Here is a 13,076-nt window from a genome sequence, read left to right as displayed (position 1 = left end):
AGAGTCCCAAGGAGGAGGCACAGTGGGTTTTCAACATGGTAGACATCCAACACTTTTGCTGGCCTTCCCATTCCCCTTATATAAGGTAGCATTGCTGTTATTTTCCTTGAGGAACCACTTTCTTGGGGGAACCAAATTCCCATGTCAGGTGGTAGGCTTGAGCTAACCCTATCTTCCTGCTTTGGGGGTTATCACATGGCCCCAAGCTGACCAGTCGGAGTTAATGCTGGAATTTGTGCTGACAATCTTGGGAGTGAGGCCCCTCTTTTCTTCCAGAGTCCTTGCTGAACTGGTAGGATGGAAGCCTGGAGTTGTTGGGGGAGCACACGTGCAGGGAGGCCAAGTGAAAGTGGGCACACGGAGGAATGCAGAGCTGAGAGACAGCCCGTGTCCTGTAGGCCTCAGGCGACTCCTGAGACTGGTCAGGCTTGCAGGCAGATGTACCACTGCACTTTACAGTTTTGTGAACCCGTAAAATCCTTTTTGTACTGCAGCCAGCTGAGTTGGGTTCCTAACACTTGTATCCAAATGGATCATGACATACCTCGGGTTGCAAGCTCAGGGCTTATTTACAGCAAGATGCTGCTCATAAAGGCTTGTGAAAAACCTTTGAAGGGGTCGACTTTGTTGGTGATGGCCCCAGGAATCCGCTCCCGCCCCTGGCAAGGGTCACAACGAGACAGCGCTCTGGTGGCACATACTTACCACGCTGCTGTGAGGTTTCTTTACCACTCGTTAATGCATTCGTAGGGAACATCTACCCAGAGACACAGCAAGGCGCGGGGCTCATAAATCTTTTAAACTGACATGAAAGAAAGGCTTTGATTTTTCCAAATCCAGGGTAGAAAGGGTAGCTTCTCTGTTTCAAAAATATTTATCTTTTAAGCATCTTCAGGTCCAGAGTTCATCAAGTGAATCTTCCTTTTAGCCATTAAAGCGAGCTGTTAAAAGTAGCTTGAATGGAGACCTATTTCTCTTTCATTTTGCTACCCCATGGCTCCAGCTCTTACAATGGGTCCCTTCTCGGCAAGCCCAGACTGTTCTGGCCAGTGCTCTGGGGTTTGCATGATCTTTTCTGGTCCCAGAGCAGCTCCCATCCAGTGGGGGAGACAAAGAGTAAACAGGAAATTGAAATACAGGGGGCTGAGTGTGCCTTAGAGGGAAGCATGGCAGCTGTTTGAGCTCAGTGGCTGGATGCCCTGTGCAGCTTGGGCATCAAGAAAGACTTCCTGGAAGAGGGGACAGCTTACTTGAGATTTAGAGGATGACAGCAGTTAGGAAGCTGGAAAAGAGGAGGGCACATTCCAGGCAAAATAAATGAGTATGTGAGTCTGTCTGATTGGGGGTAGCCAAGGAGAGCTGTGTTTATTCAGCCCCTTACTGAAAACTCCCTGTGTCCAGCATTTTTGGAGCCCAATGAAATCTATATCTTTGAAACGAAGCATGCAGGAGTCATAGCCTTGGTCCCGAAATAGTAGGGCACAGTCTTAAAACAAATCTGGTGGGGGTGGATGTGTAGGCAAAATGGACAGGTGACAGCTGGAGGTGCAGGCAGGTGGCAGGTGATTCATTTGTTACCACTGCCAGCCCACATTTGTCACTGTTTACTATAAGCAAGGCCCTGGCTGGGCTCTGGGGACACAGAGACCCTGTCTTCGAGGAATTCACAGACCAAGTGAGTGAACAGATGTCAACACTGTGTGAGGACTCTGGAGGTGTGGGCACCATGTGATGACATGTCTGGCTGTGGCAGGGACAGCATAAGGAGCTTGGGATCCCCAAGGAGGGCTGTCCAATCTGCCTGTAGAAGTCTGAGAAGGCTTCCTGGATGAGGTAGCATCAAGTAGAGGCCTGAAAGAGAAATAGGAGTTATCCAGACGAAGAAGAGTGTGCAGAGGGAAATTTACCAGGTGTAGGAGGTATGGAGGGCAATGTCCTATAGAGGAGTGACAAATTTTCCTTCAAGACATTGAAAATGGCTCCATGTAGCAGGAAGGCAGGTTTTTGGGGGAGGAGGAGCCATGCCTTAGGCTACTTAGGAGTAGACTGGGATAGATGGTGAAGGACAGCGTGGGGCAGAGATGGGAAGAAGGATTGAGAAATGTTACACAGGTAGAATCAGCAGGACTAGGTATGGGAGTGAGAGCTGAGCTGGAGTCCAGTGCTTGTTAATAAGGAGGGAATGAAGGAGAAGGAGGAGGTTTGGAAGATAGCGGACAAATTCCATTTCACCATGTTGGGCTGAGATGTTGTGGGATATCCCACACTGGTGGCTGGAACTATGGACCAGAAACTCTGTGTGGGGGGGGGGGGTGTGGAGAGACAAATGCGTGAGTCATTGTCAGGCTGTGGACGTTGAAGCCAGGAGTCAGCTATGTTCATGGGGTAGAGGATGGGGGATGGAGGGCACCACTGGAATGGAAGCAGATTTGGGCACTAGCAAGAGCCGAGCTCTGGACAAAGATGAGCCAGAGAGGGGATGGGGAAGGAATCAGGAGTGGGGGCCAAAGGCCAAAGAGTGAGTGGCCTCTGGTGTCCATGACCACAGAGAAAGGGGGTATGGGGCCTGGCTTAGGTAGCATTATTCTGCTCAGCAGACAGGCTAGCACTTGGGGTCTGGAAAGTCTGTGTCAGGTCTAGAGGGCACCTGGGGCTTGGTCACATGGTGGGAGCCAGTTTCTAGAACATGCACAAAAAATAGGTGGTTAGCTGATTTGAAGCTGAGTTGCTGAATGACCTAGATGTGGGTGGTGGTTATGGAGTGTCTTCTGGGGGGCGGTCCATTGCTTTTTGACTTCTTCTATTGTTCTTCTCTCCCACATCATGGCATCCTGGCTCTCTCTCTACTTCATTCATTCATTGGCTAATGCTTAGAGAGAGCTTAGAACAGTACTTGGCACATAGTAAGAGCTCAGTAAGTGTTAGCTTTTGAAAAAATTATTTGGGGGCACGTGGGTGACTCAGTAAGTTAAGTGTCTGACTCTTGGTTTCAGCTCAGGTCCTGACCTTATGGTTTGGGAGTTCAAGCCCCACATCAGGTTCTGCATTGACAGTGCGAAGCCTGCTTGGGATTCTGTCTTTCTCTCTCACTCTCTGCCCCTCCCTCACTTGCACTGCCTCTGTCTCCCTCAAAATAAATAAACTTAAAAAAATAAATAAAAAATAAAACATTACTTGTCATTTTGAGTTGCTGATTGTGGCAGACTACTGTAAGGTGATCCCTAGTGAGTCGTTCCCTTGTATAATCCCCTCCTCTTGGGTGCTGGTGGAATTTGTGCCTTGTTTCCACCCAGCAGAATATGGCAAAGGTGATAAGATATCTTTTCTTTGATTAGGTTACATTATCTCAGCAAACGTGATGGGATTAACTCCTGTGGTCATATCAATGTTATGTGAGACTCCTTAGCAGATGAGAGGTGGGGGGGTTCTCCTGCTGGCCATGAAATAAGAGCAGCTATGACCTTAGTATCTAACATGGCAGGGACACTTAAGCCAGCTGTCCTTGGATCTGAGGCCCTCAGTCCTACAACCACAGGAATTCTGCACAACCATGTGATCTTGCTAGAGGACCCCAGCTCTAGGCAGGAACACGGTGTGCCTGACGCCTTGATTGCAGTTTTGTAAGACCCTGAGCAGGGCATCCTTTGAAGCTGTGCCCAGACTCCTGACCACAGAAACCACGAGGTAATAAATGTTTGTCGTTTCAAGTTACTCAAGTAGTAATTTGTTAATGCAGCAACAACAACCTAACACATTGATACTCACTCAGTGAACAAATGGTTATGAAGTGGACATCAACTAGCACAGTGTTGGTTGCATTGCCAGGAGTAGACACATAAGACATAGTGACTATCGTCAGGGGCTCCTAGTGAGCTCCTGAAATAGCAGTTTGCAGAGCAAGAGTTTGCCTGTCTACAGGACATGAGAGCATTAGGAAAGACTTCTAGGCAAAAGAAAGAGCTTATAGTAAGGTCCACAGGCCTGAAGAGGCTTGAGGATTCTGTCTGGTGAACACTTTAATGGGGGAAAACTTGGTACTGGGAATACAGCTAACTGGTCTTCGTGTCTCCTATGGCCTTCACAGCCACACAGAAGCTGCAAGAGTTCTGGGTGGGGGAATGACTGGGGGGAGTGGATGGTGGGTTGAAGGCAGGCAGCTTGGTCTTTGCTGTTGGTGCAAGGCCAGCATGGTGCTGATCTGCTTTTCCTGAGACATCAGCTATCAGCTCCGTGGAGCCCACCGGGTGGGACAAGACCGCAGACAGCTGGAGTCTGCACTGCTACCTGTCAGGGTTCTTGGAGCACCCCATGGATGGTCCCTCTTCTCAGAGCTGTGGCTACAGCCAAAGCATTCTGGGTCTTCAGACCTTTCTCGATTGCTGGAGAAAGTGTTTCTACTCTGTGCCACATACAGGAGGGAAGAGATGCATCAAGGAAATCTAGAGGAGGTGATGCTGGCTCCTCACTCTAGCAGCAGGGATACCGGCAGACCTCTCCCTGTCTCTTCCATCAGCTCTCCAGAAATCCAGAAGCAGGTCATGGGTTTCCATGCAGGCATACGGTTTAATGTCTTAACTAAGCCTTTCTTCTCTACCCAGAGCCTCTCTGCTAAGAAGAAACACTGACGCTGAGTCTGCAATGCACAACGCTCTGGGTTCTCTCGCAAAGAAGTATTTACTTCTTGCCAGGACAGGGATGGAGCTGGGGCAGTTACGGGAAGGAGGTGAGCATGGGCTCCGCGCCTGGATCAGAAGCCTTCCTCCCACCTCCCCTCACAGGCAGCTGTGCCTGGCGGTGTCTGCTGGATCAGGGTGGCCTGGAATGCAAGCAGGAGGGCCTGGGCCAATGGCCATTGTCTTGCCAGCCCGAGACCGACCGGCAGTTGTTATTTTTGTTTGGAGGTCTCGGTGCTGTCAGACTGGCGTCGCCTCCCGTCTCAGCATGAGCCTTGGGAATCGCACGCTCAGTGGCAGCTGTGTTTCTGTAGATGTGACAGTAAATATCCAGAAAATTGAGTGCTTTCTGGTCCTCAATTTAAGAAGTCATTTGCTGGATAGTGCTAACTAAGAACAGTCATTAAACTTGAGAAAGCACCCTTCTGCCTCACTCCTTAATTAAATGGAAGAGAGAAACAAAAACCCGGCTTTGGGAAGCCGCAGGCTCTGAGCAGAAATGCCTGCAAGGGAGGAGGAGACTCAGATGTGGTGTGGCCGCTGCTTCTCTCACAGGTGTGGCTGGCACGGGGGTGAGCAGGCAGGTGGATTCAGACACCGGAGTCCTGCGCGATTGCATGGCTGCAATCACGAGGCGGGGGCAAGATGGTGGCGGGGTGGGCAGGAACGGCCTGAAGATGCAACTGCTCTGTGCTGGATTGTGTCCTCTCACCATTCATGCTGAGGCCCTAACCCATGGCGTGACCGTATTTGGAGACTGGGCCTTTAACCAGGTAATTAAGGTTACACGAGCTCACAAGGGTGGGGCCCTAATTTCCTAGGACTGGTGTCATTTTAAGAAGAGGAGGAGAAGTCAGGGTGGGTGTAGGACACAGAGAATTCTGCCATCTGCCAGCCAAGGAGAGAGGCCTCAGGAGACACCGAACCTGCTGACACCCTGATCTTGGACTTGCCAGCTTCCAGAACCGTGAGAAAATAAATTTCGGCTGTTGAAGCTCCCCACCCCCACCCCCACTGCCGTCTGTGGTTATTTTGTTATGGTGACAGGAGCTGACAGATACAGGAACCATCCCGAGATCAGAGCAGGAAGCAGGGGAGAAGTGCAAGGCTTAGAGGGTTGGGCAGGCCTCAGAGGCCAAGTCCAGTGAGACCCCCTCACTCTATCCACAGGTGGGTGGTAAAGGCTTAGGTCTTAGGGGTGGGGATTTTGCTGGGATGGGCATAGGCTTTGAGGCTCTCTGGTTTGCGTGAGGTGTGGCTCCTTCTCTTAGGCTTTCCTTCACCTGCAGTACGTCCTCTTTTGGGAACTGCCTTTGTTGGGCATTCTTCTCTGGTTTGGCTAGCAGAAGAGCCCAGGGTCTGCTCGGCTCAGGGGGACATACCTCTTCTTGCTTGCCTGTGAGAGGCCAGAGAGGAACCCACTCAGGTGTCACTCATGCAGGGAGGCCTGGGGTGCCTGGCTTAGGCCAGTGGTCTTGGGCCGATGGAGGAGTAGGAAGGCCCTGGAGGGCAATACTGGGCCATGGGCCTAACAAATGGGTTCTGGAGCTGCTGTGGCTTTTGTATATTAGTGTGGCTTAATCCGGTCTGTGATCTGAGCAGAAGGAAACTTTCTGCTCTGTGGGGCTGCATGCAAAGGACTGGGGCTTTCAGTGATGGTGTTATGGGGTTGAGGTAGACCCTCTGCTCCATTCCTCAGGAACCTTTGGGAGCAGTGGATGCCTGGGGTGGGACACAGGTCATGGGTCCTAGCCATGGCTATTTCTTACTAACGCAGAGATTGTTAGAGGGGGTGTTTCACATATTTCCTTGGGCTACCAGGAGGCTTGTCATATCCAGTGGTATTTGCCTGGTGGCTGCAACACTAGTCAGGGAGACCCTGCCCATCCCCCCCCCCCCCCCAGGCAGAAGCTTCCTAAAATGAGCAGTCCTGAGGCAGTAGGATATTTGTGGCCTGAGTACCTGACCTGGACTCCCCACCGCTCCAGGGTCCTCAGCAACTCCTTCCTTGACCTTGGGTTTAGCCACTGTGGGCCTGCCTGAGACTGGCTGTCTGACCTCTCTCTACACCCACAGCCAAGTCTCCTCCTGTGCTGTGGGGGCTGGGGGGGTGGTGAACACGAGATTCAACACCATGGCTTTGACCTGTAGTGCGGCACGGTGCAATCTCCTGGTTGATCCGGTGATGCGAGCCAACACAACATGGTTTGAGAATAGTTTCTATCAGATAACATCCTGAAAAATCCTGTGAATTTGGGCTCTTTCTTACCTTTGTCTTATCCTCAAAGTGAGGCTAATACAATGTACCTCAGGAGATGTGGGGATTAAGCAAGTTGCCGTGTGTGCAGTCTGTAGTTGGTCCCTGGACCGACATAGTAATCACTCAAGGAGCTATAACGCTTCCAGCCATGATCATTAGTGATGCCACGGCACCCTCAGTGCCACTGTCCATCCAGCCCTTCCCTGTTTTCTCCTCTCTCTGGTCTTTGTGACCCGCCATGGCACCAGTTCTTCCCAAATTGACTTACTACACCCTTGTCATCATCATGTCACCGACGCAGAGGGCACCAGCAGGTGGCTGAGGGTCTGACCCACTCCCTGCTCCTGTGTCTACTGTTCTGACTGCACCCCCACTACACCCAGAGTCCCCGCCTCCTCACCCCTTGGAGGGGCTCACATGATTCTTCCTGACACCCATGCCATCCCTGAGAGACATGATAGTTTTCATATTTGGATATATTCTTTCTGCAGAGAGTGCACTATTCCAGTGTGTCTGAAAAGATCAGCGTTCTAAGTTGTGTCATGTGAAAAACTGTGAGGTGATAATCTGTGGACTAATGAACACAACACATCAGGCATGAAGTCTTTATCAGTGAACTTTGTGCTTCCTGAAAATATGCTTTTGGTAATAAAATATAACTATTCAAAAATTAAAACAATAGGTATATATTTGTTGGTGAAGTGTCCTGTTGTCTGAATCTTCTTTAAAATAGCTTGGCCAAACTGGGGGTGCCTGGGTGGTTCAGTCGGTTAAGCGTCAACTTCGGCTCAGGTCATGATCTCACAGTTTGTGAGTTCAAGCCTGATGTTGGGCTCTGTGCTGACAGCTCAGAGCCTGGAGCCTGCTTCGGATTCTGTGTCTCCCTCTCTCTTTGCCCCCTCCCCCGTTCATGCTCTGTCTCTGTCTCAAAAATAAAATTAAAAAAACATTTAAAAAAATAGCTTGGCCAAACTATTTGAGAGAGTGAGTAAGCATGAAGAAATTATGTGGCCAAAATGTACCTTGATTATAGATGAGGGTATATGAGTCTTGCTAACACTGTTGGCTTTATTTTCCTTGGGATTCACATTTTCTAAGTTAAATGGGAGAAAAAAGAAGGGGTGGGTGCCATCAGAGGCAGTGCAGAGTAAAAGTGGGTAATGTTAATTGTCGATAAACATCCAAATCAGGTATACATATATTTTGAAAGTGACACATTTTGTATTAGGCATTTCAGGTATTTTTGTGGAGCCATCTGGCATCTTGAGTCATGTTCTCAGCACTCACAGCTTTACTTTGGAACATTTTGCCCTGACCTATTTCTCCCACCTGCTGTGTTCTGCCTCCCCGTACCCTTGGCTGTGACCTGGCGGCTCATTCTTGTTTTTCTGTCCTTTCCTTTCCTGGCCTTGAAGGTGGGTCTTTGGGAGAGCGGACCTAGCTCTTAGAGCTGACCACATGGTCTCTAACAGCCTTAGATAAAGACGCCGGTCCTGGTGTTGAGAACCTCTTGGTCCTCAGGGGCCTCCAGCTGCACAGACAGAAATGGAACTGCAATTTATATAAATTAAACAAAGTTTTTCAGTGCTTATCTGTTATTGCATAACAGAAGTGGTAGGTTTGGTTTTCAGCTCGCTTAGGGAGTATGTTTGGGATGGGCTGCCTTAAAGTACAGGCCACGTGTCCTCTGTAAAAAGGGGGTGACAGGGGGCACCTCAGAGCAGTATACAAACTGCTTAATAGCAGCTGAAAGAAAGAATAAAGAGAGGCCTGGGAATGGCCGGCTGAGGACACACAGCATGTATTGATGCACTGTGGGTCCAGAAAACAAACATAGTTTCCCCCACATGCACCCCTAAACCAAACATGCCAAGTGCAGGTCTTCCCAGGTACACAAATTGACTTGTGAGTGAGCCCCACCACCCCTGCCACCAGGCAGCTTCACACAGCGTGCTCCCAGCTGGGTAGCAGCAAGGACTTCATTCTTACTAATTGTAGACAGTTACAAACAACACAAGGCAAAAGCTGGTGAGAAAGACGGTGAGCCTGGATGTCCCGTAACACCTCCTCTCAAATGGTACAGTGTCCAGGTCCAGCTTAGGTCCTCCTTTCCCCAGGAATCCTTCCCTGCCTTCTTCGCTGATGGGGAGTGGTCCCCTGGGCTTCTTGCGCTGTCACTCCCTGTGGCCCATCCCCGTGCTGTGGGTCTTGTCCAGAGTGATCATTTTGTGGTTTTCTATCAGTTTGCTGAGATGCCCCGGCTGTCCCTGATGAGTTGGCTTGTCTGCGACAGGACCTTCACCTTGCACAACTTCAGGGGATTCCATTCACATAGAATACAGTGTTGGGAGGAGAAAAAAATGGGGAAAAGCCACGTGCACTGTGGCTTATGCAGTGAGGTAGCCCTGGCCCTTGAGGTAGAGCACCTGACCTCTTGAATGTTATAAACAATTTTTAAATTTAATTTTTTTAATGTTAATTTATTTTTGAGAGAGAGAGAGAGAGTGTGTGTGTGTGTGTATGTGTGTGTGTGTGTGTGTGTGAGCAGGGGAGGGGCAGAGAGAGAGGGAGACAGAATCTGAAGCAGGCTCCAGGCTCTGAGCTGTTAGCACAGAGCCTTACATGGGACTTGAACCCATGAACCATGAGGTCATGACCTGAGCTGAAGTCAGACACTCAACCCACTGAGCCACCCAGGTGCCCATCACCTCCTGACTATTATGCACAATATTGAAATCTACTCCAGTGGTGGAGCTCTTGCCCTGGCTGGCTGCAACCCTTTAGTATCTATCCATCAACAAAATCTAAATGAAACTAGAAAGCACAATCTTCAAGTGGACCCCAGGGTGAGGACGGCGTCCATTCAGAAGTCACAAAGCCTGGGGCTGCAGCGCTCTGCTTTTCTCCTGGCCCTGGATGGCTGTGGCTGCCTGGGACCCTGGTGATCATGGAAGCTGCCCACCCAGAGACAGGAAGACTTGGATTAGGACAACATGTAGGAGAGGCATCTAGTGTGCTGAAGAGTGTCCATTCACACAAACAAGGACTCATTTCCTCTGCCAGAGCTTCTAGGATTAGAAAACAGTCTTTGGGGAGAGGGTATAAATGGCATTCAGGACTGGGATTGTTCTCTTGACAGCCATGTTTTTGAGGAAACCATGCACCCCTGCTTAGAACATAAGATCTGGGAGAGGATTCTTCTCCTCTGCCCACCCAAATCCTGCACATTGATCCACCAGCATTGGCCTTAAAATCTGTGTCTGCCCTCAGGAATGCCTCGTGGGTCCACTCCCAGGGAAAGAGGACTGAGAAGAGGCCCTTGTCCCTGTCCCCATCTTGTTCCCAGAAAAGCCACCTGGGACATTGCCCTTCTTAGGTGCTATATTTGATTCCTAAAACTGCTGTAATAAATTGACACAAACTGGTGGCTTAAGACAACCAGAATTTATCCTCTCACAGTGCTGGGGGCCAAATGTCTGAAATCAAGCTGCAGGGCCATACTTTCTTCAAAGGCCTGAGAATTCTTTGCCTCTCCTGGCCTTTGGTGTCTCCGGATATTCCTCATCTTATGGCCATATACTTCAATCTCTGCCTCCTCCTCTGTGTCTCTTTTGTAAGAATGCGTATGGTTGAATTTGGGATCTACCCAGATAATCCAGGATAATCCTGTCTCTTAAGATCCTTAACTTAATTACACCTTTTGCCAAATAAGGTAATATTAATGGGTTTTGGGGATTACAACACACGCATATCGTTTGGGGTCCACCATTCAACCCACTACACGTTATTATCTACCAGAGTGGTCTGCATTTTATCATGCTCTCCGTGAGTGAGCACAAGGCCTGGCATTCAGGGAGTATCGTGTGACACTTGTAGAAAGGATGGATGAGTTGCACATCCAGAGGAATCATGAATCTTAGGAGGCATCAGCGGCTAGAAGGAAGATGGTGTTAGTTCTGTTTCTGTTCCTGTCTTTGACGGAGCAGCCTCCTTTCCTGGTAATAGGTTATGAGACAAAACATGGCTGAGTCTCTCAGAACCATGTTTGAAGCTGTCTTACATTCCACAAGTCATAAATATTTGTGGGGTGGGGGGAGAAAAATTAATTCCTGCAGCAGTTGTGGAGGGCTGGTAAGAGGGATGTTAGATTTTTATTCTGGCCCAATCAAGAGGACATGTGCTGGAATGCAAGATCTTTGCTTGTCTTCCCAGCAGGGCGATGGCTGTACTTTGATCACCTGGGGTAGACTGAAGACTCCCAGGAGGTGGGGCTTGATCTCTGGCCATCCGGCTCCTGGGATGGAGATACCAGCTGTTGGCCCTGGGACCTCTGCCAGCAATGGCTGTCAGGGAAGAATGAGATAGGTAGATGAGATCATCAGGAAAGCCAGGACGGCCATGGGTTTCTGTTTGGTACTCTGGAGTGGGTTGAGCCTGAGGAAAAATGAGTAGAACCAGAAGTGAGATGGGTGTGGCTTGAAAGCCAAGGCCAGTTGGGAGAAGTTGGTGGGCACAACAGTCCCTGCATACCCCAGAAGATAGAATTTGACTCCCTCAGCCACACTGGGTCTCTTCACTGCACACAGCAGCTGATATGGTTGGGAATGGTAATTCAGGCTCTCTCCTTCTTGGCTGTATGGAGCTGCTACTTGGAATCTATTGTGGTCTCCCCAGATTTGCTGTGTGACCTCTTGAGCCCTAAGCAGGAAGTAAGATGCAAGTCCCTCTGCCTTAGTTTCCCCTTGGCCTCTGTACAATTCTGCCCCATCTGGAAGTGGGGCTCCAAGTAGACCTTCCCATCTGTTTCTATTTGTTCCTCTTTCTGTTTCTTTTATTCACTAAAGATGGAATTTCTCCTGCTGGTTCCTATGTATGTATTTATTTAATTTTTAATGTTTATTTATTTTTGAGAGAGACAGACTGTGAGTGGGGGAGGGGCGGGGGGGGGGTAGGGAGAGACACAGAATCTGAAGCAGGCTCCAGGCTCTGAGCTTGTCAGCACAGAGCTGTACACAGGGCTCAAACTCACGAACCGCGAGATCATAACCTGAGCCGAAGTTGGACACTTAACCGACTGAGCCACCCAGGTGCCCCTGCTCGTTCCTATTTAAAGGGCTTTTCCCTTATACCATTTCTGCTCCTCCTTTTCTCCCACCATAATGGTTGGCTGGATGCTGTGGAACACCATTAATGCAGAGGAGGGTAAAAAGCACATCAATGTAACATTTTCTAAACATTAACCCTGTTTTTTAAATTTTATCTATGAGTATGTATGGTTGTGTGCTTTACATAGAGTTGTGTCAATGATACTTTCTTTCCTTGAGGAACTCACATTTAGGAAGAAAGGAAGAAAGAACTTTAACTTAAAAAATTTAAAAAAAGACAGCAAACATGTAAGGAAAGCCAACAGCAAGAGCTAACCATTCTAATCAGGGAGGAGAGCAGAGCTCTTGCTTCTCTGTGGCATAGAATCTCCAGCATGGAATGGAGCTTGGGGTTAAGAGTCAAAAAAGATGGTGGCTTCCATCTCCATGTTTGCAATGTGGAGGTACAATAACCAAAACCGTTTATGGGGGTTTCCTTGACATCCCATTGTCAAGGGGACTCATTTGCCTCCTTTATATTAGAAGAATATTGCCAATGTATATGTGATAATGCACTTGTCTTTCCTTGCAAAGATTCTAGTTCAACTGCATGTTCCTGTGGCTCGAAGTTTGAAGTCTCACTTAAGCTAATAAATGTCTGACCTTCCTAAGGGACGTATAAACAAAATCTTGACTTCCAAGTATTATGAGCATTCCTGCTGGAGACATACATTGGCTCCTCATACCAGCCTTGACTATTAGATCCTTATGGAACACCAGATTAGCTGGTTTGCAGTTAATTCAGCCAGTTACAAATTCTTCATAGTCAAGGGCTTAACTATGAATCTGATGCCATATCTATTTCATGCAGTTTTAAGATGGCCCAATGATTTTGCTTAAAGGTTGCACACTATTCAATTGATAATTCACAGCTCAAATGTTTCCAAAAGGGAAAAAAAAAAGCCATTTCACAAATCAATTTCCCCAACTGTTCAATTTTTTTGTCATGAGTTCTCAATTTAACCACTGGAACTGGATCATTAAAAAAAATCTATTCTC

Source organism: Panthera leo, chromosome C2 (genome assembly GCF_018350215.1).
Source record: "Panthera leo isolate Ple1 chromosome C2, P.leo_Ple1_pat1.1, whole genome shotgun sequence".
Classification (NCBI taxonomy): domain Eukaryota; kingdom Metazoa; phylum Chordata; class Mammalia; order Carnivora; family Felidae; genus Panthera; species Panthera leo.
Note: the sequence above shows the minus strand (reverse complement) of the source record.